This window comes from Halichoerus grypus, chromosome 13 (genome assembly GCF_964656455.1).
Source record: "Halichoerus grypus chromosome 13, mHalGry1.hap1.1, whole genome shotgun sequence".
Taxonomy (NCBI): Eukaryota; Metazoa; Chordata; class Mammalia; order Carnivora; family Phocidae; genus Halichoerus; species Halichoerus grypus.
The window spans coordinates 15836990-15848870 of NC_135724.1; positions in this window are offsets into that span (position 1 = coordinate 15836990).

An 11881-nucleotide genomic window follows, 5' to 3' on the forward strand; every position below is an offset into this window, starting at 1 on the left:
ACCAAACTTCACTGTGCTTCAGGGTAAATGTCACCAGAAGACAAACATCTATGCTTTTATGATTATGTAAGGTTAATGGCCAGACCTAGCCAATGGTCTTTAGTTTCCATCTTGGCTGCAGATGAGTATAGGTAAAGGGGGTCTTGCCTTGCCATTATGCCTTATTTCCCTGCGCTGATCAAGGGGACACATTTCCAAGAACAAGTTGGTTGGCCATTTCAGGGCACATACTTATGAACAGGGAATTCCTTCCTGATAAAGAAAGGAAATTGAGAGTGCCACAGGATGAGATTTGGGCTGAGAACAGGAGGAAAAGTTGGCAGTAACCTCATGAGAAGACCCATGCAAGGATAAGAAAAATGTGATGTTGAGCAAGCCCTTCAGTCCATTAGGTCTCTGTGTAAAAGGGATCATAATACCTTCCTTTTTTATATTAACACACAGAAGAAAGTTCATAAAACAGTATAGTGTATCAGGACGAAAGAAGGAAAGAACCATGAACAGAATGATGAATTAATTTTCTGTTTACATTTCTATTGAGATGTATCATCACTTGTTAGTTTAAGTAATCTCTGTGCTCTGATCAGCATATAAACATGTTGTCTAAGCCTCAAAAAATATCACAATAAAGATTCACAGTCTTATAAAGTTTGGTAAATAAGCAACAGAGTGGTTTGGAGGGCATTCAGAGGACCAAGAAACATAACATTTATAACTGTTAGCTGAAAGTAAAATTAAATATGATATTTCTCTGTGGCTGACCTGGAGGTAAAGGAAAATGCAAAATCAAATTATGAAAAGTAGTATTTTCAAAGACTGTAATGTATGATGTTTCTGCGCAGAGTTCAATTTCCTGAAGTTAAAGATACCATGAAGTGTACTATAACTATATTTAAAATAGAAAATTATTTCTCTATTTGAAAGGAAATCTATCAGCTTTGTTTTAAGTAAACTCTGAACCAAAGAACCTGTGAACTGCACTCTTCCAACAGGAAGCATCTTGGGTTGGCTGAGGCTGTGCTTTAGGCTGATCATTATAACATTGAGAAAAAATGTCATTGTCACCTCCATATGTCACTCAACCTAACCATAATGGTTTCCTAGGGCTGCCAAAATGAAGTACCACAAACTGGGTGGCTTCAAACAACAGAGATTTATTCTCTCACAGTCCTGGAGGCCAGAAGTTTAAAATCAAGGTGTCGGTAGGGTCATGCTCTTTCTGATGCCTCCAGGGAAGACTCCCGCCCTGCTTCTCTCCTCACTTCTGGTGGCTGCCAGCATTCCTAACCCTTAGAACCATCCCTCCAATATCTGCCTCCATCCTCACAGGGCATTCTTCCTGTGTCTCTGTGTCTCCATGAGGTCTTTTTATAAGGACACCAGTCATTTCATTTAGGGCCCAACCTAATCCAGTATGACCCCCATCCTAACCTAACTAATTGCTAATTACCCTATTTCCAAATACAGTTATATTCTGAGGTTCCAGGTGGATATGAATTCGCAGGGAAAATTATTCAACCTAGAGCACTAATCAATGATAAAAATCTTTTTTAGTCATCAAATATCCTCTGGGAGTCCACAATTTCTAAACATGTACACTGTGTTTGGAGGCCAAATGGCAAGTTGACACAAGGCCAAGTCATCGTTTTAAAGACAGATTTTTTTTCCCTTGATGCTCGACTGACTGAAATTATATCTAAGCATTGAACATCTTCTCCTGCTCTGGGTACAATGATGCAGATTGCTATTATTGTTCTATGCTTCATTTTTTACATCTTTTTTGTTTGTTTGTTTTTAAACCAAAGATAGTTCCTTGTTTTAAAAAAAAAAAAAGAAAACTTCAGGCTGTTGGGGAAATCATCACATCTGTTCATCCTTTTGGAACATGACTTTCGTAGGGAACATACTCTTATTTTATGCCCCCATTTGTAGTTACAAACTGGATTTCATTTTTTCCTGTGTCCTCTGTCATCCTGACTTAATCTCACAATACTTGTTGGCTTCCATTAACAAACAAGTAATATTATAGAAAACAGATGATAGTCATCATTTTTCTAAGCTAAAGAGCAAAGCCATGTGGTTAAAATACAGATTTGAAGAAGTCTGCACTTACTGTTTTTATGTAGGGAGAGTGGTAATCTCAGACATTTTATGTTCAGAGACTGAATTTACAATGATGTTTATATGAAGAGGAAAACAGTGTATGTTGGAGATCTTTTTTTGGAATAACCTAAGTTTTGGACTTGGGCTTGAGGGAAAAAAAAAACAACATTTTTTTTATTTTGTAAGAAATGGGAATTTTGTGAATTTTTGAATTTTTAACTTTGTCTTGTATGGACTGTTTAACCTTTTATGCTCGTGGACCCAAATATGTTCTGTAAAGAAGTTTTAGTCTCTAAAATAGGAGGGGATATTCTAAGTCACAACGAGGAAAAGTACCTGCAGGTGTGGATAAGAAGTCCTGACTGGGTCAGCTCCAGCCTCTCACTGAGGACCAGCAACTACCTGGAGAGGAAGAAGCGGGAGATAAAGCAACCCATCCCATGATATTTGCATTAAACTGTCAGTCATCAACTTCTTGGATTCTGTTTGTGACCTAAATGATGAAAGATTATTTATCGAAGTCAACGCAGAAATATTTTTTGCATTTTATTTTATTTTTTAAAAGATTTTGTTTATTTATTTGGCAGAGAGAGAGAGCACACAAGCAGGGGGAGTGGCAGAGGGAGAAGCAGGCTCCCCACTGAGCAGGGAGCCCTACTCCACGCTCGATGGCTCAGGGCTCAATCCCAGGACCCTGAGGTCATGACCTGAGCCGAAGGCAGCCGTTTAACTGACTAAGCCACCCAGGTGCCCCTGCATTTGATTTTAAAACTATGCTTTAATCCAGTGAGCGAGAGCCCAGCAAAGTGTGGCTAGAGGCTTCGAAAGCAATCTCTTTATGGGATTCCCCCCAGTCCTCGTAGCTGAGTGACACAGACGTCACCTAATAGGTAGCTTTCTTGCCTACGTCAGCCAAATAATTACACCAGTTGTTTCTGCCTGGAAGGGATCCTACCTGGATAGGATCCTACCCGGAAAGTCTCCCTATCTGACACCTGGAAGGCTTTATAGAAAAAAGGAAATTTGACTACCTTTGGCTAAAATATAAAAGTATTTTTTAATCTTTAGAGTCTAAATCATTACCTATTTCCAATTAGGCCCCCTAAAATACCAATTTCTGTATCAAGATGCTAATAATATTATCTAATAATATAACACAAGATATCATACTTTAAAACTGTTGTTCTTATTTTTCATTTGCCATGCACTTAAAACCAGGTGGGTTCTAACAGGTCCAGTGTAACCACACGAGGCTGAAGGAGGCTGAGTTTCATTTTCAACCACCCACAAGACAGAGCTTAATTTTACATTTTGCTTAATTGATATCACACCTGCCTTGTGATAGTATCTTTTACTTTATTATTTATATAGAATATAATGTATATATACAGAAAAGGACCAGTTAACATAATTACCTTAAAAAGGCTATGTATTTTAACATCTTGTTTCATGGTATACAAATCCACATCACTGAAAATTGATTTTTTAATATTTTACAAACAAAATCTACTTACTAATTATTTTTAACTGCTTTTGATTCAAATCATTTAACCTTCTGATGGCCAAGATAACAGGTGTGTATTGGGACCCAGCACCCAAATGGGTGGTATCCAGGATAAATAGAAGAGAAAAGATCACCTTCACTGCAGTTCCCCACCACCTACCCCCCAAAGTTCCTTGGCCACACATTGCATCTCAGCTCTACCCAAGGTTGTCCCAGCTCCAAAATTACAAATTCAAGCATGCTTAGTTCATTCTGGCTGTTATCACAGAATAGCATAGACTGAGTGGCTTATAAGCAACAGAAACTTATTTCTCACAGTTCTGAGGCTGGAAGTCAGAGACCAGAGAGCTGGCATGCTCGAGTTCTGGTGAGGGTCCTCTTCAGGGTTGCAGATGGCTGTTTTTTCTTGTATCATCACATGGCAGAGAGAGAGAAAGAGAGAAGCAAACTCTCTTGAGACTCTTAAGAGACGTGAATCCCCTGCATGAGGGCTCCACCCTCTTGGCCTAATCACATCCCAAAGGCCCCACGTCCTAATGTCATCACATTGGGGGATAGGGTTTCAACATATGGATTTGGGGGTGGGGGACACACACATTCAGTCCATAACACATCCTTCTTGGATGGCAAGCTCTCCCTCCCTGCTTTCACCCCCTTTCATCTACTACATCTCTCTCCAATTTCATCCAGACCTCCAGGTCCTTGAGCCCTTCCTTTTCTGCCAACCAACCATGTCCTCTCTCCTCCTTCTCCACGAAATATGGGTGGCTCCTCACCTCTGATTCTTTCCTACCAAGATCTTCACCTCCCTTGTTCCCTTGCCCTTCTGTCATGCCTATCCCCCCCGCCAACCCCAGGCTAGATCTAACCAACTATCCGCCTGTTGTTGTGAGCTGCTGGAAGAAAGCTCCCCACCCCCCACCCCCCACGCTGGAACTTGACATTGATGTTTTCCTGGCCAGCTGTTGCTGCAGTGGCTATTTTCAACCTTCTCAGCTTTCTCCAAACCTTCTACCCCAGGATGGCAGATACAGCCAACTGAGGAGTCAACCAGAGTCCTCTTCATCCAGGACATCCAGGAAAACTACATTTAACAGCCCCCCTTACATATGGTGTGGCCATTCTACTGACATCTAGTCATCGAATTTGAGCAGAGTGATGTTCCCCTTCTCCCAGGCCTGGCCTATCCAAACCTCCCACAAATGCTCCTCTGTCTTCCCCCATCTGCACTGTGGATGCTAAGGCCTGGGACAGACGTGGATGTCACCCGTTAAACCATGTGGGTTATGACAGGTACAGTGTAACCACATGAGGTTGAAGTTGGCTGGGTTTCATTTCCAACCGCCCCCAAGACAGAGCTTAATTTTACATTCCGCTACCTTGATATCACACCTGCTTTGTGATAGTATCCTTTACTTTGTTATTTATATAGAATACAATACATATATATAGAAAAGGACGTATAAACATAATTACCTGAAAAAGGCTATGTATTTTAACATCTTTTTCTTGTTAATCCGAACTTCTGATGTGGCCTTGAATGACTTTGAAACAAATCACACACACACACACACCCAAACCCTGGCCCTCTCCACTCACCACTGTGCCAAATGGATTTCACCTGAATGAGGAATAAGCAACACTCAGATCCCAGAGGCAGGTGTCAGGAGGGTATCATCTCCTCTCCTGCCCCACACCCGTCTCACCCCCTTGGAGTATGGCCTTGACTCCTGTTCTCCTGAAGAAGAAAAATGAAAACTTATTTTGCTCTCTTTTAAATACTGGAGACCAACTTACTGTAGCCTGAATAGGGTTTTTTTTTTAAGATTTTATTTATTTATTTGAGAGAGAGAGAGCACAAGAGCACAAGGAGGGGGAGCAGCAGAGGGAGAGGGAGAAGAAGACTCCACGCTGAGCAGGAAGCCCGATCCGGCTTGATCCCAGGACCCTGGGATCATGACCTGAGCCGAAGGTAGACTCTTAACCAACTGAGCCACCCAGGCGCCCCCTGAATAATTAGGGTTTAATGACACCTGTTGTCACTTGGAAGATGACCTCAGAGAACCTGAGAACAGCAATCATCCCATGGCCTCCAGCACCTAACACTCACCATGGAGAGGGAGAAATGAGGGCAGACCCTGGCTCTGTGCCTTTCCTGTCTCCCACAGAATTATACCCTAATGTGACATTTTTAGGCCTGAAAGTCTTGTATTGAGCTTCCCTATGTGTCTAAAACAAAAATAGGTATATAAATGGAAATTGAAAAAACTATTTCCATTCACCATAAGTAAAATTTTATTTTTTTCTGGATTGAATTATCTTTACAATTGTTATCAGTAAACAATTGATCAAAGCACCTAAATACTACATATTTTAAGTCATTAAATATAAAGTAAACATAAAGTAAGATATAAAACAGAAATTATAAAATAAAAAGTAATATGTATTGAGAATGAAGCTCTTAATAGATGAATGGGACTATTTTGTTTAATGGTTTTGAGTTTGGGGCTTTTTTTCAATTACTTACAAATCTGTGGATAATAGACTGAGACTAGTTCATAAGAATAAGACTATTCTTATTTACATTTTTTGAAAAGAGTTGTGAAAACTTTGTTCAAATAAATACATAGAAATGGAAGGTATTTGTCTATAAAAATGAACTTCAATTATTTAAACATTTCTCAGCATTCCTGATAAAATTATTTTGATCATTTACCATGAAAAATAAGTTACTTTTTTAGTTGTCTATCATCAAAGACATCACTTGAATAGTCCTCAGATTAAAAGGTAACCACAGGCTTACGTCATCTTCCACTTGAAAACTCGCAGATTTGCAAAAGAACCTACCAGTGCATCCCTAGGCATTCACTTGCTCAGCTCCTCACCCCACACCTCCAGCTGCCTTTGGCCTTCATATGCAAGGTGTCCACACCAGGGCCAGTAGCCTCCGCAAGATTCATAATAAACGGAGAAGGGATAGTTATAAAAGAGGACAGGAGAGCAAACTCTCAGGCAGATAAATTTTAGGAAAATATACATACACAAGTTGAACATCGAGAAATTCATTCCTTAAAACTACCCAGGTGTGTGTGCTCCTGGGAAAGCCTTTGCCTACACTCCAAATACGTGGAGACTACATATTGAAGACCATGAACCTAATGAATTGGCAGGGTCCCCAGAGGCATTCCCCTGGATTTTGTGGGCCCCGAAAAGTAAATGCCATTTTGTAAAGACACTCTCTCCCTTAAGAGCAGACTGTTCTCTTAAATTCATTAAAACTTTAAAGTATAAAACAGATGACATTTGAGTATAGATCAGCAGTTGGAATTTTAGCTGCACATATAATGTTTGATTGACTCTGGGCTGTTTTTTTTTATGATTTTATTTATTGGGGTGCCTGGGTGACTCAGTCGTTGAGCAGCTGCCTTCGGCTCAGGTCTTGATCTCGGGGTCCTGGGATCGAGCCCCGAATCGGGCTCCCAGCTCCGCTGGAAACCTGCTTCTCCCTCTTCCGCTTACCTGCTTGTGTTCTCTCGCGCGCACTGTCTCTCTCTGTCAAATAAATAAATAAAATCTTTAAAAATATTTTATTTATTTTAGAGAGCGAGAGTGCGTGAGAGGAGGGGGCGAGGAGCAGAGGGAGAGGGACCAGCAGACTCCACGCTGAGCGCAGAGCCCCACACGGGGCTCGATCCCACAACCGTGAGAGCCTGACCTGAGCTGAAATCAAAAGCTGGTGGGTTAACGGGCTGAGCCACCCAGGTGCCCCGCGGCTGGTTATTTTTAAAGACAGGTGTGTTATCATGCCAAGCTAATCAGCCAGCCCCATCACAAGAAGGCTCTGGGGCCATCTGTCCTGGGGCAGCCTGGAGGCGCATCCACTCCCCCCCCCGAGACAGCCTGGCTGACTGGCTGTTTCTCCGTAATTAGAAGAGCATCACCCAGTGGCCTCTAGGCCCCGAGTCTGGAAGGAACTAGCAGCCCCCGCCCCTTTCTCTGCAGGGAGCGACAGCGGGCCCCTGACCACACTGGTAAGGAAATTCCAGTCCTCGACTTGCTTTTGGCCAGGCACACGAACTCTCCTTTACTCCCCATGGGGCTAGGGAAGAAAAGAAAAGAGACTGTATTCACACCGTCCATCTGTGTTTTATATGAAGGATTCCCGAACCAGAAAACGGCGGTCAGGCAAATCGGCCCACTGGATTCTGACCGAGGTGGCGGCCCGAGTTTGCGCGGAGCTCTCAGCCACATCAGCGCGCAGGCTGCTTGTGAACTTCACCGAGCCTGGCTCCATCCAGCCTTCCCGATTCAGTTGGGGATTCTTGGGATGGACGTAGCATCACAGACACAAAATGCAGCTGCCGAACACTGCCATTGCTTCAGGAACAAAAGAAAAGGTCATTTTCCCTGTAAGGGGAGCCGAGACTGCTGCCACCATCCTTAACCTCCTCTGTCCCCTCACAGGGTCCCATGTGCCCTGCTCCGGGTCCAGCCTAACTCCTCAACTGGCTCAGGAAACCGTGTCCCGGAGCTTCAGGAATCTTCCGTCTGCACAGCACCTCTTTGCTCACACCTTTCCTTCACAATTTGAAAATACTGAAGATTCTCTCTAGAAGACCCCTTCTTGCAGATAGTAAAACATAAAATGCAGATACGGTGTTTAAAATAATCTCGAGGGGGGCCTGGCTGGCTGGGTAGAACAACCGAGTCTTGATCTCCGGGTCATGAGTTTGAGCCCCACGTTGAAAAAAATAGAATAAAATAACCTCAAAACTGCAGAAGACTTAAATGATAGTATAGATTCCAGAAACAGACCAAACTACGTTCCAGAATGTAATTGGTTCGTCAAGTTGGCCTTTCAAATCAAGGGCGTAAAGAGCATTGTTTAGTAAATGGTGGTGGGAGCACCATGTTGAAGATAAATAATTAGACATAGCAGAACCTCCACAAAAATCCCTAAACAACTGGGCTTGGGAGCTTCTGGGTTGGTGAGCGCGTGGAGCTGCGGGGAGGGCCCTGTACCCAGAGGGCCTGGAAGCCCCACTCCCCTCTCCCATGCTTGCCCCACGCTTCTCTGCCGTTTGACTTTTCCTTAGTTGTATTTTTTTTAATAATAGGCTGGTTCCTTAGTTGTATTTTTTTATAATCAGCTGGTAAATGTAAGTGAAGCATTTTCCTGAGTTCTGTGAGCCATTCTAGCAACGTGGAATGTGCGGCAGAGGTCGAGGGAATCCCCAATTTACAGCCAATCGGGCAGAAATACAGGTGGGAGGACAGTCTCGAAGATTGAGCCTTTCCCCTGTGGGGTCTGCACTAACTCCAGGGACGTTATGGACGTAATTGACGCTCCAGAATTGAACTGAATCAAATAATTAGGAACACCTGACCAGCTGAGTTGGTAGAGTGTATGACTCTTGATCTTAGGGTCATCAGTTTGAGCCCCAACATCGTGGGTAAAGAGTTATTTAAAAAAAAATTTTTTTTTTTTTTTAATGCAGAGAATTGGAGAATTGCTCAGCGGGAGGAAAAACTCCCCCACATTTGGTGTTAGAAGTGTTGTGAGTTACACGATTCAGAAGCCAATTATTTCATCTGCCAGTAAGCTGCTGAGACAGTGCCCCCCACTTTCCTGGGGCACTTGTGCAATCCCCTGTCTGAAGCGGAGAGAACGGGGACCCTCTTTCTCCCTGTCCTTCCCTGTCCTCCCCTACTGCTCCAGGAAAGATGAGGCACCATTCAAGCTCATTTTGCTTGACTCCTACCCTAGGCGGCTGGCTTCTCAGTGTAGAGGCCCGTTCACCTGGAAGAGAAGGAATGGGTCTCTACTTCCACCTTCACAATTAGAAGATGTGCCTTGCATCCAGCTAGTTTAGATTTTACAATATTTATTTTTCAAAGGAGAACATGGAGACTTTGAAATTTTCAACTGATTTGCCTGAGTTCACAGGGCAACGCAGTGTCAGGGCCTAAGGGTCCTGTGTGCGACTTCAAGGTAGTTTGCTTCAGGAAGGATTTCGGCTTTCGGAGGTCACTGCTTCTGCCTCACCCCGTGTACAAGATCTTTGATCATTCCCCCCATTCCTGAAGTCACCCACATTTGGGAAGTTCTTCTGGTTCAATATTTGGTTGGGGAGGCTGGGGTGGCTCATCCCATGAGGTGATGTTAGAACAGGCCAGAAGGGAGAGAACCTTCCTCCGAGGATGAAATGAGAACTAGAAGTTTGGCCAGAGCAGGGTGTCCTTAAACCTGGAGTCTTCTGGATGTGTCCTGTCAGACCCTCCTAGAGTTCTTTGTGAAACAAAGTCACAAAGAAGGTCACCTGGTAAATAGTTGTGTCCTTCCCCACTGCCCCCAATCTCATTCACCTACTTCCAGAAACAAGTTTTATTCTGACTCAGCTCCAGAATTTGAGTCATGGACACTCCCACACATACTTGGCAAGTCTTGGCCTTGTTGCTCTATCCTCTCAGACTGCCAGACTTTCCTAACTGTTTGGACACTAACCGTGGTCTTTCTCACCAATTATACAGTTCCTTCCTCTGGTTAAAATAACAACACTCTCACTCAGAGATGGAATTTCACCATCAAGCCCAGTCTTTCCTGTTGGGCCAGTCTGGAGAACTGGGCTGTGATTGCAACAGTGGATTTGAAGAGCGGGTCTTTGCTGAAGGAGCGAGCGGACTTCTGAGGCACCTGTCAGGAAGCACGCTGGGACTTGTGAATCTCCACGAGAAGAAGCTCATTTTCTCATTTCAGTCTCTTGTGCAATTGTCCTCATTTTTTTTTTTTTCCTAAATAAACACAGAGCTTGAACTCACTACCCTGAGATCAAGACCTGAGCTGAGATCAAGAGTCAAACGCTGAGCCACCCAGGCGCCCCTGACCTCATTTTTTTCAATTAACATATTAGCTCTCTTCACATGGATCGTTCCTGCTCTTTCCTGGAAGACGTGTTGCTAAAGCAGAATAACAGTAGCAGTTTTATGTCCAGGGATGACGAGACACTTTGCTAGGTATCAAATAACAGTCATAGCAAACATTTACATAGCGCTTACTTATGCCAAACACTGTGTTAAGTTCTTTCCATATATTAACTCATTTTATCCACACAGCAATCCTATGGGGTCGATTCCAGTATTATCCCTAGATTACGGTTGGGGAAACCAAGCCACGGAGTGGTTAAGTGAGTTGCCCACTATCTCACAGCGATAGCCTGATGGGTTCAAAACCAGACTCCATGCCCTGGGCTACCACCCAGTCCTAATTCTCACATGGTGTATTTCTGAATAGTGCTCACTAAGAGCAACAATCTTAGACATCAACCGAAACTGTAATTCAGACCTCAGGAGCCTTCCAGTCTCCAACAGATATGACAGCCCCCAAATACAAACACAAAAATATGAGAAAGGTTTTTGTCAGCCACTCATTTCTGAACACCTTTACCACTGAATGAAGGAAATGAGTGTGCATGTGTGCAGGAAAACACCAATTTTGAAACATTATTGGGAAAAGTGTAATTCTCTTTTTTAAGATTTTAGTTTTTTAAGTAATTTCTACATGCCAAATGTAAGGCTCGAACTCACAACCCCAAGATCAAGAGGTGCACACTCCACCAACTGAGCCAGCTAGGTGCCCCCAAAATGTAATTCTGTTAAAGAAACACATTTGGCTATTTTCAGAACAATCTTATAGAGAACCAAAACAACCTAAGTCTCTTCTAAAAAAATCTAATTCCTCTAATAACAGAAAATAATAATCTGCTCATTATTTTTACGAAAACGACTCTCTTAATCATTGCTTAGTCCAGCCATGTGAACATAGGACAACGATAACAACAACAAAAACTACACAAATTTCAAACCATGAGCGATTTCTCTAAAAGAGGGTACGAAGCATGTTTTTCCCTCCCTACTCTTGATCTAGGATCCCCTAACATCCAGGAAAAAGGAGGTAACTAAACCTTCTGTGAGACAGGTAATGCTTTTGAGGTGGTGGGATACGAGGATTTGTTTTAGTTTTTTTGCTTTTTAATGGTTTCGTTGTAATACACATCGTCTGTATCCAAGAGTGTTTAAAACATATACGATCAGCTTAAAGAATTGTAAGTGAACGCTTCGAAACCACCACCACTGTGACCAAATCCTGGGCCCAGGAATACAGATAGAGAGAGCTTCACCACCAGCAAACACAGCCCACAGAGAGCTCCCAGAGGGGACTTTTGTCTCTCTCCTCTGTTCTCAGGATGACGACAGGCGACTGTGTTGGTTTCCTAG